We start from the raw sequence: 25209 nt of genomic DNA on the forward strand, positions 1-25209 counted from the left end.
ATTTGGGATCTTTGGCCTCTTTTTTTTATTTCCTCACATGGGACAATGCTCTAATAATGATGATCATCACACTTTTATTTACTCACAGCTCAAAGCTCATAACGATGATGACTCTATAGGAAATGCCTCAGGCAGTGTACCGGGATGTGCAACGATCTAGCTTGGCGTATGACGTTGAAACATCTCGCTAGCTATCTTACGATCATGCAATGGCAATATGAGAGTGACGGCACAAGTCATTAGATGGAACGGTGGGAGTTGCATGACAATAATATCTCGGAATGGCTATGAAAATGCCATAGTAGGTAGGTATGGTGGCTGTTTTGAGGAAGGCATATGGTGGGTTTCTGCACCGGCGAAAATTGCGCGGCACTAGAGAGGCTAGCAATGGTGGAAGGTGAAAGTGAATCTATACCATGGACTCACATTAGTCATGAAGAACTCACATACTTGTTGCGAAAGTTTTTATTAGTAATCGAAACAAAGTGCTAAACGCATACTCCTAGGGGATGGATTGGTAGGTGTTAACCATCGCGCGATCCCGACCGCAACACAAAGGATGACAATCAATAGATCAATTATGCTTCGAATTCCTAACATAGCGGTTCACCATACGTGCATGTTACGGGAATCACTAACTTCAACACAAGTATTTCTAGATCCACAACACCCTACTAACATAACTCTTAATATTACCAAATCCACGTCTCAAAACTAATTGAGAGGAATCTAACTTCTCTTTCTACTCAATGCACATGAAGATGGAGGTTTGTGTATCCTCTTTGGGTACCTATCACCTTTGGGACTACTTTCATAGCACAAGCCAACTACCAAGTCACGCACTGCCGTGCTCTAAAAGATCTAAGTGAAGCACATAGAGCAAAATTATCTAGCTCAAAAGATATAAGTGAAGCACGATGAGCATTCTAGAAAAATCACGATGAGTGCATGCCTCTCTAAAAAGGTGTGCAGCAAGGATGATTGTGAAACACACAAAAATAAAATACTCCTATGATACAAGACGCGCCAAGCAAAACACATATCATGTGGTGAATAATAATATAGCTCCAAGTAATGTTACCGATGGATCGAAGACGAAAGAGGGGATGCCTTCCCGAGGCATCCCCAAGCTTAGGCTTTTTGGTGTCCTTGAATTTGGCTTGGGATGCCTTGGGCATCCCCAAGCTTGAGCTCTTTCCACTCCTTATCCCTTTGTCCATGAGAACATCACCCAAAACTTGAAAACTTCACAACACAAAACTTAAACAGAAACTCGTGATATCATTAGCACAAGAAAACAAACTACCACCTCTTTAGGTACTCTAGAAATCTTGATTTCTATTTATATTGGTGTTAGATTACTGTATTCTCACTTTTCCATGGCTAGTACCCCCGATACTATCCATAGTTTCATCAAAACAAGCAACCAACTCAACAAAAACAGAATCTGTCAAAAATAGACCAGTCTGTAGCAATCTGTATACTTCGTATACTTCTCGTACCTCAAAAATTCTGAAAAATTACTACTGCCTGCGGAAAAGGCATATCAACCAGAAGCAAAAAGAATAAACTCAAAAGCTCTTTCTTAATAAAAACTAAAAATAATCTCGTGAGCGAAAAGTTTCTGTCTTTTTTCAGTAGGATCAAACAACCATCACCAAGACTAGTCATAAAGGTTTTGCTTGGCTCAAACACAAAAAGAAACACAAAAAACACAATCATAACAGAATTATGATGGTGTGAACCCAACAAAACAGAAAGAAAAAGATAAATTCATCGGGTTACCTCCCAACAAGCGCTATTGTTTAACGCCCTTAGCTAGGCATAAAGCGATAGAATCACGTATCGTCGTCTTTGGTGCTCAAACCATAAGTAGCCCTCATCATGGATTCATAAGGCAATCTTATTTTCTTTCTAGTAAAATGCTCCATGCCCTTCTTTAAAGGAAATTGAAATCTAATATTCCCTTCCTTCATATCGATGATAGCACCGATAGTCCTTAGGAAAGGTCTACCAAGAATGATAGGGCATGTAGGATTGCAATCAATGTCAAGAACAATGAAATCCACGGGTACATAGTTCCTATTTGCAATAATAAGAACATCATTGATCCTTCCCATGGGTTTCTTGACAGTAGAATCCGCAAGATGCAAATTAAGAGAACACTCATCAATCTCATTAAAACCCAGAACATCACATAAAGACTTTGGAATCGTGGAAACACTAGCACCCAAATCACACAAGGCATTGCATTCATAGTTTTTGATTTTGATTTTGATAGTAGGTTCCCACTCATCATGAAGCTTTCTAGGGATAGAGACTTCCAATTCAAGTTTCTCTTCAAGAGATTTTATCATAGCTTCGACGATATGATCGATAAAGGTCTTCTTTTGGCTATAAGCGTGTGGAGAGTTTATCATGGATTGCATCAAAGAAATGCATTCAATCAAGGAGCAACTATCATTATTGAATACCTTGAAATCCAAAGTAGTAATTTCATTACTACTCAAGTTTTTAATATCTTCTACTCCACTTTCAATGCTTTTAGCATCAAGATAGATGGACTCCGAATAATTGGGGCATTTTTCAACCAAAGTGGATTAATATCCAGCCCCATCATCATTGGGTTTGACACAAGAAAACAAAGATTCAAATGGACTCACACCAAGCACTTTAAGATCTTCGTGATTCTTATTACAAGAATTCGCCTTTTTAAGCCATTCATGTCTAGCACGAATTTGGGCGGTTCTTTCTTTGCTCTCACTCATGGAAACACGCATAGCTTTCAAAGTTTCATCCATATTGATCTTGGGAGGAGCACATCTAACTTTCAAAGCATCAATATCACTAGACATTCTATCAACACTCCTAGCCAAATCGACAATTTTGAGTAGTTTTTCCTCTATGGACGCATTGAAAATCTTTTGTGAGTTGATAAACTCTTTGATATTACTCTCTAGATCAGAGGGTAATCTATTATAATTTCCATGAGTATTGTTGTAGGAGTTGCCATAGTTATTAGAGGGGTTATTAGGAAAAGGCCTAGGAACATAGTTTCCTCTAAAAGCATTATTGTTGCCAAAATTATTCCTACCAACCAAATTAACGTCCAAGCTAGCGTTGCTACTCTCAATCAAGGAAGACAAGGGCATATCATTAGGATCTAAAGGAGCACTTCTACTAGCAACCAAATTCATTAACTCATCCATCTTAGCACTCAACGAGTTAATTTCTTCTATATCGTGTACCTTCTTACTAGTAGGTGACCTTTCAGTGTGCCACTGAGAGTAGTTCGTCATGATATTGTCTAGGAGTTTTGTGTCTTCTCCTAACGTGATTTCCATGAACGTTCTACCTGAGGCGGAGTCCAAGATATTTCTAGAAGCGAAATTCAAGCCAGCGTAGAAGATTTGTATAATTATCCAAAGACTCAAGCCATGAGCGGGACAATTTCTAATCAACAATTTCATTCTCTCCCAAGATTGTGCAACATGTTCATGATCAAGTTGCTTAAAATTCATGATATCATTACGGAGAGAAATAATCTTAGCCGGCGGAAAATACTTGGATATATAAGCATCTTTGCACTTGTTCCAAGAATCAATACTATTTTTGGGCAAAGACGAAAACCAAGTTTTTGCTCGATCTCGCAATGAGAAAGGAAAAAGCTTCAATTTAATCACATCATTATCCACATCTTTCTTATTTTGCATATCGCAAAGCTCAATGAAGGTATTAAGATGGGATGCGGCATCTTCACTAGGAGGGCCGGAGAATTGCTCTTTCATAACAAGATTCAGCAAAGCAGCATTGATTTCGTATGATTCCGCACTAGTGGCGGGAGAAATCGGAGTACTAATAAAACCATTATTATTAGTATTCGAGAAGTCACAAAGTTTGGTGTTTTCAGTCATGGTGACTTCAGCAAGCAAGCAAACACACAAGCGAACAAAGAGCAAGCGAGAGAAAAGGGCGAACGAAAAAGGCAAATATTTTTGTAAATTTTTGTTTTTCATAAGTGGGGGAGAGGAAAACAAGAGGCAAAAAAGTAAATGCAAGAGATGAGTTTGCGTCACTTACTTGGATGAGTTCTTGACTTGATCCTCCCCGGCAACAGCGCCAGAAATTGGCACGTTGACGGGAGACTATTCTTGACTTGATCCTCCTCCCCGACAACGGCGCCAGAAACCCTTCTCCTACGACGACATAAACCTTCTGTCGTCTCTTGAGCTTGCATTGGTTTTTCCCTTGAAGAGGAAAGAGTGATGCAGCACAGGAGCAGTAAGTATTTCCCTCAGTTTGAGAACCAAGGTATCAATCCAGTAGGAGAATCGTGTCAAGTCCAAAGTACCTGCACAAACACAAAAGAGCTTGCACCCAATGCTATAAAGGGGTTGTCAATCCCTTCAAGATTGATTGCAAAGTGAGATCTGAAGGCAGAAAGTGCAACGAAGTAAAAGAGTAAGGCTGGAAATATGGTGTGAAGTAGACCCCGGGGCCATAGTGTTCACTAGAGGCTTCTCTCAAAATAGCAAATATTACGGTGGGTGAACAAATTACTGTCGAGCAATTGATAGAACCGCGCAAAGTCATGACGATATCTAAGGCAGTGATCATACATATAGGCATCACGTCCGAGACAAGTAGACCGATACTTTCTGCATCTACTACTATTACTCCACACATCGACCGCTATCCAACATGCATCTAGTGTATTGAGTTCATGACGAACAGAGTAACGCCTTAAGCAAGATGACATGATGTAGAGGGATAAACTCAAACCAATGATGAAAACCCCATCTTTTTACCCTTGATGGCAACAACACGATGTGTGCCTCGCTACCCCTTCTGTCACTGGGTGAGGTCACCGCACGGTATGAACCCAAAACCAAGCACTTATCCCATTGCAACAATCATAGATCAAGTTGGCCAAACAAAACCCACAACTCGAAGAGAATTACAAGGATATGAAATCATGCATATAAGAGATCAGAAGAAACTCAAATAAGATTCATAGTTAATTTGATCATAAATCCACAATTCATCGGATCTCGACAAACACAACGCAAAAGAAGATTACATCAGATAGATCTCCATGAAGACCATGAAGAACTTTGTATTGAAGATCCAAGAGAGAGAAGAAGCCATCTAGCTACTAGCTATGGACCCGTAGGTCTATGGTGAACTACTCACGCATCATCAGAGAGGTCATGGTTTTGATGAAGAAGCCCTCCGTATCTGAATCCCCCCTCCGGCAGGGAACCAGAACGTGCCCCAGATGGGATCTTGCTGAGACAGAAGCTTGCGGCGGCGGAAAAGTACTTTCGATGATCTCCTGATTTTTTCTGGGATTTTAGGGAATATATAGGCGAAAGACCTAGGGCAGAGGAGGCCCAGGGAGCCCACAATCCTGGGAGGCGCGGGCCCCCTGGACGCGCCATGAGGGCTTGTGGGGTCCGTGGTGACCCTTTGCATTGGTTCTCAAGTCTCCCGATCGTCTTTTGTTTCAGAAAAAATCTTTTCAAAAGTTTTATTCCGTTTGGACTCTGTTCAAAATCCTCCTCTGAAAAGGGTCAAAAACACGGAAAAACAGGAACTGGCACTTGGCACTGAGTTAATTAGTTAGTCCCAAAAAAGATTAAAAAAGGCATACAAAACATCCAAAGTTTGACAAGATAATAGCATGCAACCATCAAAAATTATATATACGTTGGAGACGTATCACACACCTTCAAAGCTAGAGTGACAGTTTGCTTCTCACAGTCAATATGAGCATTGACAGTATTGAGGAAAGGTCTGCCAAATATGATGGGACAAAAGCTATCTTGTGTGGTAGAAATAACGAGAAAATCAGCAGGATACTTAGTTTTACCACACAAGACTTCAACATCTCTGACAATTCCTAAAGGGCAGATAGTATCTCTACTGGCAAGCTGAATAGTAACATCAATAGGTTCCATCTCGACAGGTGCAATCTCGTTTTTAATTTCATCATATAAAGATCGAGGTATTGCACAAACACTAGCACCCACGTCACATAAACCATGATAACAATGATCTCCTATCTTAACAGAAACAACAGGCATGCCAACAACACGCCTATGTTTGTCTCTAGCATGAGGTTTAGCAATTCTAGCAGCATCTTCACAGAAGTGAACATCATGCCCATCAACATTGTCGGACAGGAGATCTTTGATAATAGCAATGCTAGGTTCAACTCTAATTCTCTCAGGGGGTGTAGGTGTTCTAATGTAGCCCTTACGTATCACAGTTGGAGCTTTAGCATGATCCTTTATTCTAACAGGGAAAGGTGGTTTCTCAATGTAAGCACTAGGAACAATAGGATCATTATAAGCAATGACTTTCTCTTCAACTGGATTGGGTTTAACTACATTGACTTCTATGGTAGGATGATATTTAAACCACTTCTCTTTAGGCAGATTAATATGAGTAGCAAAATATTCACATAATGAAGCTACTATCTCAGAGTCAAGTCCATGTTTAGCGTTAAAATCAGAAAAAGTATTTGTTTCAACGAAGGATTTAACGCAATCGAACTTAAGATTCATACCTGACTCCTTACCTTCATCAAACTCCCAATCTTCAGAGTTTCGTTTAATTCTTTCCAATAAATTCCATTTGAAGTCAATATCTCTCTTCATAAAAGAACCGGTACAAGAAGTGTCAAGCATGGTGCGATTATCACGAGAAAGCCGAGCATAGAAGTTCTGAATAATAATTTCTCTCGAGAGCTCATCGTTGGGGCATGAATATAACATTGACTTAAGCCTCCCCCGAGCTTGAGCGATACTTTCTCTATCACGAGGCCAAAAATTATAGATATAATTCTGATCATGATGTACCAAATGCATAGGATAAAACTTTTGATGAAATTCCAATTTCAATCGGTTGTATTTCCATGATCCAGTATCATCACATAGCCTATACCATGTCAATGATTTATCCCTCAAAGATAAGGGAAAGATCTTCTTCTTGACCTCATCCTCGGGCAAATCTGCAAGCTTAAATAAACCACAAACTTCATCTACATAGATTAGATGCAAGTCGGGATGTGATGTTCCATCTCCTGTAAGAGGATTAGCCAACAATTTCTCTAGCATACCCGAAGGAATTTCATAACAAATATTTTCAGTACGTGCAGTAGGTTGAGGAGCAACTCATTGTGCTTCCGTTCGAGGTGAAGATACCCCGAACAAGCTCCTCAAAGGATTAGTTTCCATAGTGACAAGTGACAATAAATTTCAGCACACTATATAAATGTTTCCTTACCAAATTCCACTTACCAAAGGCGCTTCACTCCCCGGCAACGGCGCCAGAAAAGAGTCTTGATGACCCACAAGTGTAGGGGATCTATCATAGTACTTTAGATAAGTAAGAGTGTCGAACCCAACGAGGAGCAGAAGGAACTGACAAGTGGTTTTCAGCAAGGTATTCTCTGCAAGCACTGAAATTATCGGTAACAGATAGTTGTGTGATAAGATAATTCGTAGCGAGTAGCAAGTAAAAATAGTAACAAAGATGCAGAAAGATGTCCCAATCCCTTTTGTAGCAACAAGCCTGGACAAACTCTTATATGAGGTGAAGCGCTCCCGAGGACACATGGGAATTTTTGTTAAGCTAGTTTTCATCATGTTCATATGATTCGCGTTCGCTACTTTGATAATTTGATATGTGGGTGGACCGGTGCTTGGGTGCTGTCCTTACTTGGACAAACATCCCACTTATGATTAACCCCTCTCGCAAGCATCCGCAAGTACGAAAGAAGAATTAAGACTAAGTCTAACCATAGCATTAAACTAGTGGATCCAAATCAGCCCCTTACGAAGCAACGCATAAACTAGGGTTTAAGCTTCTGTCACTCTAGCAACCCATCATCTACTTATTACTTTCCAATACCTTTCTCTAGGTCCAAATAATGGTGAAGTGTCATCTAGTCGACGTTCACATAACACCACTAGAGGAAAGACAACATACAACGCATCAAAATATCGAACGAATACCAAATTCACATGACTACTTATAGCAAGACTTATCGCATGTCCTTAGGAACAAAAGTGACTACTCACAAAGCATAATTATGTTCATGACCTTAGAGGTATTGAATAGCATTAAGTATATGAACATATAATCTTCCATCGAGTAATCCAACTAGCATCAACTACAAAGAGTAATTAACACTACTAGCAACCTTACAAGTACCAATCGGAGTCGCGAGACGGAGATTGGTTACAAGAGATGAACTAGGGTTTGGAGATGAGATGGTGCTGATGAAGATGTTGATGGAGATGAGTCCCCTCAAATGAGAGGAGTGTTGGTGATGACGATGGCGACGATTTCCCCCTCCGGGAGGGAAATTTCCCCGGCAGGACGGCCCTGCCGGAGCTCTAGATTGGTTCTGCTCAAGTTCCGCCTAGTGGCGGCGGCGTCTCCTCTCGAAAGCCTCCCATTAAATTTTTTCTGGGACGAAACCCTCCTTATAGCAAAAGATGGGAGCCGGAGGGGCAACATGGGGCCCACAAGCCACTCAGGCGTGACCAGGGGGTAGGCCGCGCCTGGCAGGCTTGTGGCCTCCTGGTGGCTCCCCTCCGGTACTTCTTCCGCCCAGTATTTTTTATAAAATCCAAAATAATTCCTCGTTGATTTTCACGGCTTTGGGAGTTGCGCAGAATAGGTATCTCAAACTTGCTCCTTTTTTAGACCAGAATTCCAGCTGTCGGCATTCTCCCTCTTCATGTAAACCTTATAAAATAAGAGAGAAAAGGCATAAGTATTGTACCGTAAAGTGTAATAGCAGCCCATAAAGCGATAAATATCAACAAAAAAGCATGATGCAAAATGGATGTATCAATCGCATCGTAGGCGTTACACCCTGGTGGCCCCGCAAGTGGCTCTATTAGGGACCAGCACCATCAGCACTGGCCCTCCCTGTATTATGTTAAATTACTCCTCGAGTTCATGACGCCATATGTTTTAATAACGGTGTTCATTATTATTATGTTGGGAAAATATAGTACCAATGTTGGGCCTTGCCAACAGAGTTTTATCCCAAAACGAGAATCAAGGGGGTCCCCATAACAACCCTAAACATGTTAGGAACACTCAATATGGAACATAACTATGGTACACAAGTAACTAGGGCAGTAAAGATGGAACAGAACACCGGACTAGAAGGCCAAGCCTTCCACCTTTTACCAAGTATATAGGTCCATTAAATTAAATAGCAATAATACGGTGATATGCAAAAGAATATCCATGTTGTCACATGGAAGCATCTGCACCTTCAACTAGCAACATTGTAAGAAGGCTGAGCAAGCGGTAACATAGCCAAACAAAGGTTTGCTGGGATGTGGAGGGGTTAGAGGCATTTCATGGCAATGTTGGGAGGCTGACATTTAATTGGTAGGTAACGAGACATAACAGATAGAAGCGAGGCAATGCTACTTCTTGAGCTTGCGTTAGTTTTCCCTTGAAGGGAAAAGGGTGATACAGCAAAGTAGATACGTATTTCTCTCAGTTTGTTGAGAACCAAGGTGTCAATCTAGTAGGAGGAACAAGCAAGGCCACAATCTTCGCACCTACACAAACAATCAAACACTTGCACCCAACGCTAAAAGGGGTTGTTAATCCCTTCACGGTTACTTGCAAAGATGAGATCTGATAGAGATAGATATAAAAGATTGCTGAAAGGAAAATTAAAACAACAGTAAATAAATTATAGCAAGGTATTTTTGGTATTTTTGGTTTATAGATATGAAAGTATAATAAGGAAAATAGACCCGGGGGCCATAGGTTTTACTAGACGCTTCTCTCATGAAGGAAAATAATACGGTGGGTGAACAAATTACTGTCGAGCAATTGATAGAAAAGCGAATAATTATGAAGATATCCAAGGCAAAAGATTATGCATATAGGCATCACGTCCGTGTCAAGTAGACCGAAACGATTCTATATCTACTACTATTACTCAACACATCGACCGACTCCTGCCCGCATCTGGAGTATTAAGTTCATGAAGAACAGAGTAACGCATTAGGTAAGATGTTATGATGTAGAGGGATAAACTCAAGCAATATGATGAAAACCCCATCTTTTTATCCTCGATGGCGACAGTACAAATACGTGCCTCGCTACCCCTACTTTGTCACTGGGTGAGGACACCGCACGATTGAACCCAAAACTAAGTACTTCTCCCATTGCAAGAATTACCAATCTAGTTTGCCAAACCAAACCAATAACTCTAAGAGACTTTCAAAGATATGAAATCATGCATACAAGAATTCAAAAAAGACTCAAACAATATTCATAGATAATCTAAACATAAACCCACAATTCATCGGATCTCGACAAACACACCGCAAGAGTATTACATCAGATAGATCTCCATGAAGATCATGAAGAACCTGGTATTGAAGAACAAAGAGAGAGAGAGAGAGAGAAGAAGCCATATAACTACTAGCTATGAACCCGAAGGTCTGTGGTGAACTACTCACGCATCATCAGAGGGGCAATGAAGTTGATTTAGATGCCCTCCGTGATCGATTCCCCTCCGATAGATTACCGAAAAAGGCTCCAAGATTGGATCTCATGGGAACAGAGGCTTCCGGCGACGGAAAAGTATTTTCGGGGCTCTCTTTTGTATCCTGGGAATATTTGGGAATTTTTAGGCCGAAAAATAGGGTTAAGAGGGATGTCGTGGGGCCATAAGCCACGCCCCTCTGGCTTGTCGCCACATGACGGCTCTCCTGCCTTCATCTCCAAGTTTTCTGGGTTGCTTCTGGTCCAAGAAAAATCATTCCGAAGATTTTATTCCGTTTGGACTCCGTTTAATATTCCTTATCTGCAATACTCAAAAACATGGAAAAAACATAAACTGACACTAGGCTCTAGATTAATAGGTTAGTCCCAAAAAATTATAAAATGGCATACTAATGCATATAAAACATACAAAACAGATAATGTAATAGCATGGAACAATAAAAAATTATAGATACGTTGGAGACGTATCAGACAACTAGCAAAGCAATTATGGTAGTGGTATTTAGGGAAATGATCATCTTGCTTGTGATCCCGCTTGGAAGAAGAACGAATCCGTGAAGTAGACGAACCAACGTAGTTGAACAAATCCTCACACTCCGAAGCGGTTTTGGAACTCTATCGAGAAGAAATAATCCGGAAACAAACAATCAACACACGATAAACACCACACATATACATGACATGATGCGCAAACAAATATGATGCATGTTTAATTAATTATGCATGGTATGGCAAAGCACAACAATCAACTCCTACACATTAAGTGAAGCTCAATATGCAACGAGTTGCATATTAACGAAACTCTATATTTGAATTACTTCGTTCACTCCCATTTAGGTACACGACAATGTTAAATGTTATTAAACATGGCAAGAGGTGAAGCATAAATAAACTACACTATATAGGCATTTTAAATGAGGTCGGAAACAATATATAACATTTCCGAAATGACCCCATATGTAAATTTTGAAATTGGTCCACATCTGAACTAAACACATTTTATATTTATTAAACAACAAATAATGTGGACCGTCTAATTCTACATGTCATTCTAGTCGATTTACATATATAGATCATCTAAAACGGAGTTACGACACCATCACAAGATAATATGCCATGAATGCAAAATATATGCAAATGTCAGTCACAAGCATGTTAAATCATGGATGCAAGAAGATATTATGAAACTATATGAGATTTTAAGCAACTTTCATATATGGATGTTCATATCGGAGCAACGGTTCAACAAATACAACCAACACAAGTTATAGATATAATCTGCCGAAACAGGAACATGACATTTTACACACCCCAAAACAAGCACCTAAAGATTCTAAAATGCACAAATAATATATGAGGCAGTAGCTGACAAGATGCAAAACAATCATCTCCTAACGGAAAATTTAATAAAAGCATGGATAACTAGGAAAAGAGCTCACAAAATGGCACGTTGAACATAGTTTCAGACTTAGTGAAAAATAACAGTTTTAACTGTGCAGCTTTTATCATGAAGGCATATTGGCAGCAAGAAAAACATATTCTACAGGTCATATAATGGCATGAAACTTTATCGCATGGTAGTAGGCATGATACACTTTATTTCATTCCACACTAGAAAGGTCTAAATAAGCACACATTCATAGCTAGCATCCCTACAACATGGCATTCTGAAATAATCAGATTTCCAGACTTGAAAATATTTGACCCTACCAAATAGCAACATCATCTTAGTAATGTTCACATGATGACAACTACAACTAAGCATGACATACATGGCATGGGAAACCTACTAATAGCAACTAGGTATAGTCTACTACAAATCACTCCGTTTCACATAATCAAAAGAGGCATGGTTTGCATAATTCAAGCTTTGCAAAATGGAACTTTACGAAAACAGACTGCAATTTTTAACATGATAGCATATTGGAAGCAACAAACGAATATGTTAATGATAATATACATGGCGACCAGAGGCATGACATCAAAATAGACATATCCTAGAGCAATTCTCATGAAGGAACCATATGCAAAAGACCTATGGACTAGATGCAAACATCGATGCCATATTAAACAAACTAACAGTTTAGACGTATTCACAAAGCACTTGCAACATAGATATGTGCATTTAGATGCAACCTACTATGCATGCAAACGCCACAATCATGTAGTGCACATCAAGCACAACATTTTTCATATAAAGTTTGTTTAAATCGGAGCTACGGTTATTTAGCTACAAAATAAATCGTTTTAACATGACATTTATGCAAATTAAATGAAAACAACAATTTAAACATTTTAAACATGGTTGAAAGTTGGATATTATTAATCTACATGAAATTCTGGACATTTTACATATGTATAGTTTTTACATGCGATTAACGGTTAATTTACTATTAGCATTTTTAAAACTTGTATTTTTTCCATAATTATGAAATGCATTGACTAATTGATAAATTTGCAGAGGTGAAAAAAGGTCAACTGGCCAAATGTGCTACTACGGGGCAACCGATCTGGGCGTCATATAACAATACACACATGTGGCGCGGAATAGCGTGGCTGGGCAGAACTCACGTTGGGCCAGGCCTTGGGGAGTGCAACAGGCTGGCAGGCGAGGTGAAGCTGGCCGGGCCGAGAGGCGGAGGCGAGCTGGGGCACTGCTGGGCCCTACGTGTTTGTGGCCCACGCACGGGTGCACCAAGGAGCGAGGCATCGCGGCGGTCGCCCTACACCTCATGCCCCCGCACGGAAACAAACATGGCGGCGGCTCGCGGGAAGATCTGGCGTGGTACGCCGGGCCAAATGAAAATCTTAGGATGGAATTGCCGTGGTATGCTCTCTCACACGGCATTTCGCGAGCTCGTGGACCTACAAGAGCGTACAAGAGCAGATTTAATATATATTTTTCTGAGTCCCTTTTGAATAAATGTAAAGCCGATGAGCTGCGTAGGATTTTCAATTTCGAGTCTATGTTTGTAGTGGAAAGTGATGGTCTGGTAGCCTTGTTCTCTTTTATCAAAAGTTGAATAAAATCGAGTTGAATTGTGTATCGTCTTATTTTATCGATATTCTATTTATGCATGAGCATACGGTACAATGGTGGTTCACGGGTTTTTATGGTCGCCCAACAACCACACAGTTAGTCAATAATAAAAACGTTCCGTCCAAAATTAGCATACATTGGATGGCTGACTTGATCCAACATCAAGAAGATTATAAACATAAACATGTAAATAGGATATTAAATCTTAATATCAAACAACGTATTACACACTAGGGTTCATTCATACCCCGAGAATAAAGGGGATTATTCACTCATGAAGGCAACATACGTCATCTCACCAATGATGGAGAAAATGAACGACTCACACATGTAATACACAAGATATTCCTCTAGGGTTCTTTATATTACAATGGAGAAACTGAGATGGTGGCGGTAAGGATGTTGATGGAGATGATGTTGAAGCCCTCTTGATGGAGATGGTGGAGGGAGCACCTCCTTTGGTCGGTTCCTTCCTCTGGATACCTCTTGCGGCTAGGGTTCCTCCTAGCAAATTTTGGGTGTCTTTGGGTCTCTCATCCATGATCCTCCTTCACGGGGTGAATAAAATGGATGAGGTGGTAGCGACAACACTCCATACGATTGCTCATAGGAGCATTCGCGGTCGTATGGCATGTCGTCTTCTGCTCTTGTTGCCCTGCGACGACTGTTCCTTCGCCCATTTTTCTTCTCTATTTTATGGAAGGTGATTATCACCTTAATGTCATGATTCCACTACCATTTTCTGAGATTTCTTTAATAAACCAACATTTGAAAGTTTTCGAGAAAAACGACAACGAACGCGATAAAATTCCACAAAGCCTACATAGTAGACATAAAAATACTAGTAAAATAGTTACATAATTTCGACTCATCACCACGTTCCCCAGGGCATACATAGGCTTTCTTGGCGTCCCCACTAGCGGTGGCACAATGGGAGAGGGTGGGAGAGGTGTCCCGGGGGTGGCACGACTATGGCTTTCCCGTATCGCCGCCAGAGGGCGACACATGCGGGGGTTGGGGGGTGGTGGAATTGGGCAATGCATGCATCGAGTTGTTCTGCTTCAGAATTTTCAATTACTTTCGTATACTAACTAGTCATATAACTTTCAAGACTTATATTTTTTTTGGACTTCGGTTTTCGAAGCATGAACTAGTGTGGTATATGGTTTCACTAATGATAGTTTAACGCGGGGAGGAGGCTTGAGTCTCATGTTCATCTAAAAACATATATGACTTTTTTAGTGATGTATCGAAAATAAACCCGAACTTGAAGGATCTCGCTAACATTTATGTGACCCCGAAGGATGGATTGCACATGGATGAGCTTCTTGCGAGAAGCGGTGCCGAGGACAACCCAGAATGGCAAGTGCCTACCTATTTTTTCACCAAGGACGACAACAGAACAACCAAGAACACCTATGTCTCTGAACCTGGTGGGCATGACGACGAGAGCTTCATCCCCAAGATCAGAATGTAGTTTAGAGGCTAGCCTATCTACCGGAATCATGACCTTCATAAATTGTCTATGTGTGTTCATTTACGTCTCAACGGTTGAAAACACCAGATCAACGCGTCGAACCAAACCCAAAACGCGTCCGCTCGTCCGTGCGGGCACACTTTTGGCTCATATTTGCATCCACACGGTCACGAGATGGACGCACCATGCGTCCGCTCGGTGTTCGCCGTGAGCCAACCTACCAGACGCCCGCACACCCCCGGGGTTGTAGTTAATGCGACCACCTAACATGGGTTCGCAGGGCAACATGTGGAAGCATCCGGATCTGGGTCCCCTTCATTTTTAATGCAAGCGTGCATGGGGCCCGTCCTCATCCACTTCTCCTCGGAGTCCATATTTGGCCATGCTTGTTCCCTCGCCGACAACAACAAAACCCTAGATCGCCATGGGTATCTTCGGCAAGGCTAAGGGCAAGAGCGACTCCTGTGCTAGCCCTTCTCGCACATCACCTCGACCTTCGCCACTGCCTTCATATGCCTTCGAGATGGACCCGTGTGGTCGCCGTTCACGGAGTGGTTAGACATTCCGATGCACCAAGTATGAGGATGGCGAGCGGCGCATGCCGCGGAAGCTCGAGGAGAAGGAGCGTGCATGGTGGTGGCACGAAGGAGGAGCGTCGACATCGTAGTCTATCCACCGACGCCCCGAATAGGAGGTGGCACATGCGACGTGGCAGCAAAGCCTTCCCCTGGGCGGGGTTGCCGTCACACTTCGTCGACCTCACCGACGCATAAGACAGTGGCTCGGGAGACATTGGGCGGCAATCTTTTCTTCTAGTTTTTAGTTATGCTTAATTAAGTTTAATTGGACTTTTACCGGAGGTTGACCGGACATTAATGTTTAATTATGTTAATTTTATTTTAAATTATGGGCATGTATTTGTTTTTGTTCGTTGGTCTGTGCGAAAAATGACTCGTCCAACGGTCGATCGAAACGAGAAGCAGAGAAATCCATCTGATCCGTCAACCCAAACGAACAAAAAACACGTGATGGATAGCGACAACGAATGAATTAGTAGTTTATTAGTAGCATAATATGTATAAATTAAATAAAAGAAAAAGAGATAGTCGAACGGGTAGCGACAATGAATGAATTAGTAGTTTATTAGTGGCATAATATGTATAAACTAAATAAAAGAAAAAGAGATAGTCGAACGGGTAGCGAAAACAAATGGATTAGTAGTTTATTAGTGTCATATGTATGAAATAAAAGAAAGAAAAAAAAGCCAGGTGCTAATGTCTAGCATATGCCAACCCGAGGGATGCAATTGCGCTATTTGTTTACGACTGTGCCTTCATAGGGGATCTTTTCGCTGCATTTTTTGGTCCGTGCGCACTTATCGGTGCTGGGTCACTGATGGGCTCGGAGGCCATCTTTTCGTCCGTGTGCACCTTTTGATGCTGGGTGACGGGTTGGGCTTGGTGGCCTCTTTTGTATGTGCTTTTGGCATCTTTTGCAGCTTACAGCCGTGCATGTCCCGTGTTGGCGATGTAGTCTATAGAATTGGGGCTAATAAACCGGTAACTTTTCAACTAAACATCCGGTACGGTATTAATATGGTTAGCGATTCGCGGGGTGGATTTGACGTCCGCACGTGCCACGACTGGTAGCGGGGCCCAATTCCAGTTGGACCTCAACCGAGCGCCAACCCAAGCTTGCATCGGGCCCGTCCTCATGCACTTCTCCTCGGAGTCCACATTTGGCCATGCTTGTTCCCTCGTCGACAACTCAGCTTTCGAGATGGACCCTTGTAGTCGCCGAACGGGTAGCGACAATGAATGAATTAGTAGTTTATTAGTGGCATAATATGTATAAACTAAATAAAAGAAAAATAGATAGTCGAACGGATAGCGAAAACAAATGGATTAGTAGTTTATTAGTTTATGAATATGTTTACGACTGTGTCCTCATAGGGGATCTTTTCGCTGCATTTTTTTGATCCGTGCGCACTTATCGGTGCTGGGTCACTGGTGGGCTCGTAGGCCATCTTTTCGTCCGTGTGCACCTTTTGATGCTGGGTGACGGGTTGGGCTTGGTGGCCTCTTTTGTATGTGCTTTTGGCATCTTTCGCAGCTTACAGCCGTGCATGTCCCGTGTTGGCGATGTAGTCTATAGAATTGGGGCTAATAAACCGGTAACATTTCAACTAAACATCCGGTACGGTACTAATATGGTTAGCGATTCGCAGGGTGGATTTGACGTCCGCACGTGCCACGACTGGTAGCGGGGCCCAATTCCAGTTGGACCTCAACCGAGCGCCCACCCAAGCTTGCATGGGGCCCGTCCTCATGCACTTCTCCTCGGAGTCCACATTTGGCCATGCTTGTTCCCTCGTCGACAACTCAGCCTTCGAGATGGACCCTTGTGGTCGCCGAACGGGTAGCGAGAATGAATGAATTAGTAGTTTATTAGTGGCATAATATGTATAAACTAAATAAAAGAAAAAGAGATAGTCGAACGGGTAGCGAAAACAAATGGATTAGTAGTTTATTAGTGGCATATGTATGAAAAAAAAGAAAGAAGAAAAAAAAGCCAGGTGCTAATGTCTAGCACATGCCAACCCGAGGGATGCAATTGCGCTATTTGTTTACGACTGTGCCCTCATAGGGGATCTTTTCGTTGCGTTATTTTGGTCCGTGCGCACTTATCGGTGCTGGGTCACGGATGGGCTCGGAGGCCATCTTTTCGTCCGTGTGCACCTTTTGATGCTGGGTGACGGGTTGGGCTTGGTGGCCTCTTTTATATGTGCTCTTTAGCATCTTTCACAGCTGACAGCCGTGCATGTCCCGTGTTGGCGATGTAGTCTATAGAATTGGGGCTAATAAACCGGTAACGCTTCAACTAAACTTCCGGTAGGGTACTAATATGGTTAGCGATTCGCGGGGTGGATTTGACGTCCGCACGTGCCACGACTGGTAGCGGGGCCCAGTTCCAGTTTGGCCTCAACCGAGCGCCCACCCAAGCTTGCATGGGGCCCGTCCTCATGCACTTCTCCTCGGAGTCCACATTTTGCCATGCTTGTTCCCTCGTCGACAACTCAGCCTTCGAGATGGACCCTTGTGGTCGCCGAACGGGTAGCGACAATGAATGAATTAGTAGTTTATTAGTGACATAATATGTATAAACTAAATAAAAGAAAAAGAGATAGTCGAACGGGTAGCGAAAACAAATGGATTAGTAGTTTATTAGTGGCATATGTATGAAATAAAAGAAAGAAGAAAAAAAAGCCAAGTGCTAATGTCTAGCACATGCCAACCTGAGGGATGCAATTGCGCTATTTGTTTACGACTGTGCCCTCATAGGGGATCTTTTCGCTGCATTATTTTGGTCCGTGCGCACTTATCGGTGCTGGGTCACGGATGGGCTCGGAGGCCATCTTTTCGTCCGTGTGCACCTTTTGATGCTGGGTCACGGGTTGGGCTCGGTGGCCTCTTTTGTATGTGCTCTTTGGCATCTTTCACAGCTGACAGCCGTGCATGTCCCCGTGTTGGCGATGTAGTCTATAGAATTAGGGTTAATAAACCGGTAACGTTTTAACTAAATTTCCGGTATGGTACTAATATGTTTATGGTTAGCGATTTGCGTCCGCACCTGCCTCAACGGAGCGCCCACCCAAGCTGCTCGCATCGTCCCTGAGCTCCACCTCTTCCGCTCAAAAAAAAAAAGAAAAAAAAAAGAAAAGAAAACCTCTTCGTTCTGCAGGCCGATTCATTCCTCCCCTCCCCTCCGGCCTCCCCCACCGCCGCCTCCGCCAACCACCGCCGGCCTCCGCCCTCGCCCTCGCCCCCACAGCTGGTGACCTCGTCTACCTCCCCTCTCCTCTCCCCTCCTCTCCTCTCCTTATCAGAAGAGAAGAGAAGAGAAGAGAAAAGGGTGGTCGGGCGACCATGCCAGATGCGCCCACAACCGGCCGGCGACCACAGCACGTCATCGTCATCGTCATCGTCGAAAACTCTTCTTCCACCTCCCTCCCAGATTCATGTGCTGCTCTCGGTAGGTAGGTAGGTTGGTTGCAGCTTCCTGTTGCTCTCATGCATCTCGGTCACGGATCCAACATCAATCACTAGTCTTTTCTCACGCTGCAGGTGCACGCCAAACCCTAGCCGCAGCCCGCAGCGCTAGCTGTTGCTGTCAAAGTTTGCCCGGCACAAGCAGCTCCGCTACCAGGACACGGACGGACCGCTCAAATCCATGGATTTCTTCGATTCCGTTCATGCTTGCCGGGGAATGAATTGATTGGATGCGAAAATTGCATTTTGCTGCAGGGGCATGACGGAGTGAACCTCATCGACTCGCCGCATCTGGGAAGGTAACAATCCATCCACATTGGATGCTCTGTTTGCCCAGCTCAATATCTCACCATCATGCACTTGTACTCAACAAAATGCTACTATTAAGACTCGTCTGTATTTGAAAGTAGGCATGTTTGTCGATGGCTGCTTTGATAGCCAGTTCAACGAGCACATAGGTTTGAGAGAAGAACCATTTACAACCATGACAACATTGAAAATATTTCTATCCATGAGTCATCTGCTATTTAGTCACATTTAAAACCATGACCACATTTATAATATTGGTATTTTTTAGAAACTTTAGGATTGAGCAAGCACATAGGTTGGGATGAGAGAAGAATCCGTTGCATCAAATGGCGCAAAAGCCCGATTCAAACGAAGAAGCAAATAGAACTATTTTGCTTAACTTACGAACGCACATCGATTGTCTTGGTACTGTAACCTTGTTATTGAATCGATATGAATTTTTGAAATAACTTTGCAAATTGAATATACAGAGAATATTTTTTGTCCTATAGCGATCCTACAAAAGCTTTTTCAAATGTAGCTTAAGCTAGCGGCTCACGAATGTTGCCTGTGACTTCTACTCCACCCCCTTTCTCGCATGCATCCAGAGGGGCGAGCGGGAAGCAGAAACCGTGCAGGGCCCACGATCCTCGCATGTGGCGCGGCAGGAGAGGCTCCCCGCGCTCCCAAAGACGGGCGACCCAGCCAATCAGGTTCTGCCTGACCCCACACGTCATGCCCCGCCCTGAACTCACCGAGCGGTCAAAACGGGAACAATAGATTTCCGGCGACGATCCAACGGCAACCAATGAAATAAAGACGAGTTTGACGAAGATCTAATGGACGACAATGATGCAAATCGGGGGGGGGGGGGGGGGGGGGGCACCGGGGAGACGACTTGAGCAGCCACCTTATAGGTTTAAATACTCAACCAAATACGAGCATCGTTTCATTCCTCGACAAAATTAAGCATCGGTTAGTTATTATTAGCTTGTAGGTTATTCAGGTTGTTATGTTGGCCCAAGTAGGTTCTTCTTTTGATATGTACAGCCATATACTCCTCATGCCTGCAGTTCACCATGACATGGTTGACTTGTGCCAGTGTAGAAAATCTTATAAATGCTGGTAAAGTGATTAAAAATCATAACATGGTAATAGTTTGTAGGTTATTTTCCATCTGCCTAAGTACTATATTCGCAAACAATTGAAGTCAACCCCATCGTCTGTACTGTACAATGTAGATGAACATACATGCTTTGCAGTTTGTTTTATTATGTGCTTGCCATGTAGCCCCTCTGTTCCTAAATATAAGTCTTTTTAGAGGTTCCATTAGAAGGCTATATACGGATGCATATAGACATATTTTAAAGTGTAGATGCACTCATTTTGCTTCAAATGTAGTCCTCTAATGAAATCTTTTAGAAGACTTATGTTTAGGAACAGAGGGAGTAACTAACCTCCTCTTATCCATGCAGGCATTAGGACGAGCAGGAGCAAATCAGCCCAATGAAGAAGCACCTGACACCAGGCGCAGGAGGCGATGTTGATTAAGCTGATGGCATTAAGATGGCTGTGACCAGGACCTGGATCTGTTGGTAGAGATGGCAAATGGAGGCACCTCCCTCCCTCCCTTGTCTTTTATTTGTGTTTGTCGATGTTGCGCCTTCCATGAAGGTTGCAAATCAGTAAGCTAGGACCTGATGTTGCTGTTCTTGCTGTTATTGCAGGATGATGGCACCCCATAATAATCTGGCACAGACAACAGCCAGGTGCGTACGGGCGGTAGCCGGCTAGGATACAATGATGTTCACCCGGACTACACAATGAGTATTCTCTGTTTATGTATTTTACTAACATGATGGTCTGGCTATTTTGTGAATAGATGCATCAGCCATAAGGCTGCACCATCTCCAAGTATCCGTGGGTTAGTCGCAGTGCGAGACAGATACCGACCCTCTATTAGGCTGGTCTGGTGGTGATTTCAACGATTGCAGGTAAGAATGCTCTCTCCTCTTTGCAGTTAATTAAATAGTTTCGTAAGCTGCTTGACTGCTACAAATAATTGTATCACCGACCAGTTACTTTGGGTGAATTGGGCAGAACAAATTATGCCATGTTTGTTTCATCTCTTCTTGTTCAATGCTTGTGCTTTTCGTAAGAGGAGTCTCCAAGTTTAATTCCATTTATTAGAATGATTGCTACTATCAGGTTGATGAATGAATGTGAAGATTATATAAATGGTAGGATTTTCAGTTTGTATCCTTGTCCACTAACTTAGTTTTTACAGGTTCATGATACAGTAATTGTGCAAATGTGTAAGACTTCCTATTTACTTTTGCAGTGCCATTTAATTGTTAAAATTTCTAGAGAAAAATCTACAGAATACCCAATATGCTTTTTTTTTTAAATTCTTTCAACATAACACAACAATGAGCCAAACAGAGATCTCGCAAAGGTCCTATAGAGCTGACCACGAGAGCCGCGGCAAGTGCAGTAGTGCATACTAACGGTATGTTTGACATTGGCGGTAAATTATTAGACACAAGAAATTGATTTCTACTAATTCGAACTACATAGTGAAGCCTGAAAAAAATGGCCACACGTATTGGAATCTTATAAAGTTATAATATGTTGGAGGGTGGACTAATGGGCATTCTTCTAGATCCAAGGCATGGAGAACTCCAAGGAGTTTGTCGACAGGCTCGGGACATGTTGAGGCAGAGGAACATTGAGCCGGAGGAAGGCAATAACAAGTATCGGCTCTGGAAGGTGTAGACGAAGATTACTAGCCACATCTTTGACTCGTAGGCCGTAGCTATGCATATTTTGGACTAAGCTATGTTCAATTTTAATCCATCTAACATACTAATGAAAATTTTCCTTCGGGTGTGTCACATAACACGTGGAATATGAAATTTGATGGGATGCTCATAGAAGATGATGTCAAGAATGTGGCTACACAGATGATCACAAAGAGAATACTAGCACTGGTTTGTCTCTCCCCTGCCCCTTCAACTATGTTCTTGTTTGCACATCGATCCACCGATATTGTTTGGGATTTTTCCAGGGCCTTTTGATCTGCCATGTGATTCAGAAAGCTCTTTAGCATAGTTTGCAACAACAACAAAAATGGAGGATTGGTCATTTGTAAGGGTGGATATCTTAGAGGTGGCAGCCACCCAAATTGGAGTTTAATTTTAATATATTTCCATGTCTAAAGTTTCACGCTATATGGTATGTTCCTATGATGTGGTTTGTTTATGGAGCTGGAGAGATGTCTCCTTTAATCGTCATGTTTTGTGTTTGGCAGACAACTGGTGCAACGGCTTCCTCCGGGGTGATGTCCAGCTCGACCCTCTTTTCTTTGACTCCATCAACCATCTTATCACGCGTTGATCACCTCTACTGCTCTGCCACAAGATTACATGGCAGGGTGATGCAAAGAAGGTATACGTCGCAGGGCTGGCTACTACTAGGGACAACATGCAGTAGAGAAGTTTCTTCCCCCTTCTCTACCACACGCCACCTCATATTCACGTTCAATTCTGAAGAAGCCACATGTTCTAGATATAGATAATATAACTCTATCTTAGTAAGATGTTTATATCTTATAGTAGACATCATAATTGCACAAGGCACTTGAAGGAAACCCTATCAAAATCTAGCCAACACCGAATGTCAAGAGCTTAATAATAGGGTCCACACAATTTAGAATATCTTGAGGACATGTGGCGTACATTGCATAAAATTAGCATCAAAATAGTAGGGCTTATACTTTAACTTAACTATGGTTATCTTTTCATGCAAAAGATCTTTTTGCAGTCACGGTCCTACTTGAGCTAATTAAAATTAAGGAATTGTGTTCTATATATATGAATGCATAGTACATGGTACGTATCACTATATAATAGTTTCAAGTTCAATTAATCTGTAATCCATATCACTACGTAAGGTAACTGAGACTTTGTGTACTATGACAGTTTCATTTCACCCCATTCATGGAGCTTAGAGTTGTTAACATTAATTATTTACATTATAGACATCGTTTTGATGATGAATTGTGGATACATACTTAGACCACTTTGGAATGTCAAGTTGTTGTGGTTATATATATTTTAACCATAAACTTTTAGTTTCACATGTTAGAGTTTTCATTTTCAAATTTGTATCAATTGGATTCTTATGCTCAAAACCTCAGTTTCATAGGGAAAAATCCATCAGCTAACATACAATTTTTTCATGTACAGGGTGCTGATTTGATCATATTTTAAGAGAAGGAAATGAATAGGATGAAGAAATATCATCGTATAATCTCCTCTCCAATTCACACTTATAGAAGGCGGTATTATTGTCCCCTCTAAATCATGCTCATAATTTACTACACTGCATATAAATGATCAAATTGGCATGTTGTTGTAAGAACTGAAATGAGATAATTGACTTTTGTCAGTTTTTTTCTTCTATGATCAAAAGTTGTTTGCTTCTACTTATTGATAAAGATAAATATTCCCTGTTTAGTAGAGATGTTGTCAAATATTAATTATTCCCTATTTACTAGAGTTGTGGTAGTCCTGTGCTAATTCTCCGACACCTTAATCACTCCCTATTTAGTAGATATGATGTCAAATAGTTTTTTAGTAGAGCACTACAGTTCCTATACATGCAAACTTTGTTTTTCGATGTGAGATTCACTGAGAGTGAACAATGGATATTAAGCCATCTCGTTTACTACTAAACAGTGGGACCACGTAGATCTTTTCGAGATAGTCAAGCCTATAACTGATTCAGCGATAATCATGTAACAGGTGCTGCTCAAAACTGAAGTTTTCTATGGGTGTAAAACTGGGAGCAACCATGGATCATTTAATTCACTCCTTGTGGGCATACCACCGGCATCGTGGCATAGACCTCTGGTCCCTCCTGAGCACGGCCTCCTTTTTGCCTTGCAGATGTAGGCCTCCCCGTCCAGCGCACTGCATCGGAATTGATTGTCGCCCTTGCTAATGTCCAACTTACACCAGTCGATGCCCCAACCCACACCCGCGCACAGAGATGAGAATGGAAAATGAAGCAAACAAGAAGATTGGGAGGAGGGCGAGGGGTACATGGAGGCGCGGTCGTTCTGCCGTCGTGGCCGTCCACAAGCACGACGGGGCCGCAAGCGACCTGTGTGCCGTGGGTAGCTGTTGGGAACATCGAGCCGTGACACAACCAGTTCGCGGCGGATCCACATCAACGTCCCCGTTTGTAGAATTGCCCAAGAAATTCCGATGTAACTCAAAATTGTGGTATGTCAACCACTTACCGTAAATTTATATGTATGTTGTTTTGGGTCCTCTTTTACACTTGGAAGATAAAATTAAGTTACATCAATTTTGTATTATTACTAAATGTATAGATGATATTTGTGGCAACAGTCATATTCTGCACATGACATGAGTTATGTGAATTACAATTATGTTTTTATTAGTGTCTCTATGTCAAAATTTGTGGCCCCGTGGCAACCTATCTCAGTCTAAATTCCTTAATTTATCAAAAGATAGTGGTAATCATACTACCTTATCTGTGATGTGGTACATTTTAAACATGACCTTTGTGACGTATGCAATGAATTTGTAATTCTCGTGTTTTACTATATCTTTATAAGTCTTCGGTTTATTATTGAACACAAACTATAGCTGACATAATGTCTACTTTGTTGTACGGTCGACAATAGTATGTACTCCCTTTGTAAACTAATGTAATATCTTTTAGATCACTACTTTAGTGAGCTAAAAGATCTTATATTACATTACAGG

At 41.9% G+C, this 25209-nt stretch overlaps 1 long non-coding RNA gene across 10 annotated transcripts; it reads left to right on the forward strand.

The window, feature by feature from the left end:
• The first annotated feature begins 18746 nt into the window (after positions 1-18746).
• On the forward strand, positions 18747-24880 carry LOC123395475. 10 transcript variants are annotated; one of them, XR_006609760.1, is made up of 11 exons: positions 18760-19114; positions 19199-19422; positions 20887-21006; positions 21139-21180; positions 21294-21405; positions 22074-22401; positions 22479-22645; positions 22722-22858; positions 23659-23753; positions 24151-24216; positions 24361-24880. It is a non-coding gene; the product is annotated as an uncharacterized LOC123395475 (long non-coding RNA). The 10 variants fall into 10 exon arrangements; XR_006609762.1 differs by lacking the exon at positions 24151-24216 and having other exon boundaries at positions 18762-19114; positions 22074-22180; positions 22349-22401; positions 24217-24880; XR_006609759.1 differs by lacking the exon at positions 24151-24216 and having other exon boundaries at positions 18763-19114; positions 22074-22180; positions 22346-22401; positions 24217-24880.
• Positions 24881-25209: the final 329 nt, after the last annotated feature.

The sequence above is a fragment of the Hordeum vulgare genome, chromosome 5H (assembly GCF_904849725.1).
Source record: "Hordeum vulgare subsp. vulgare chromosome 5H, MorexV3_pseudomolecules_assembly, whole genome shotgun sequence".
In the NCBI taxonomy this organism is placed as follows: Eukaryota; Viridiplantae; Streptophyta; class Magnoliopsida; order Poales; family Poaceae; genus Hordeum; species Hordeum vulgare.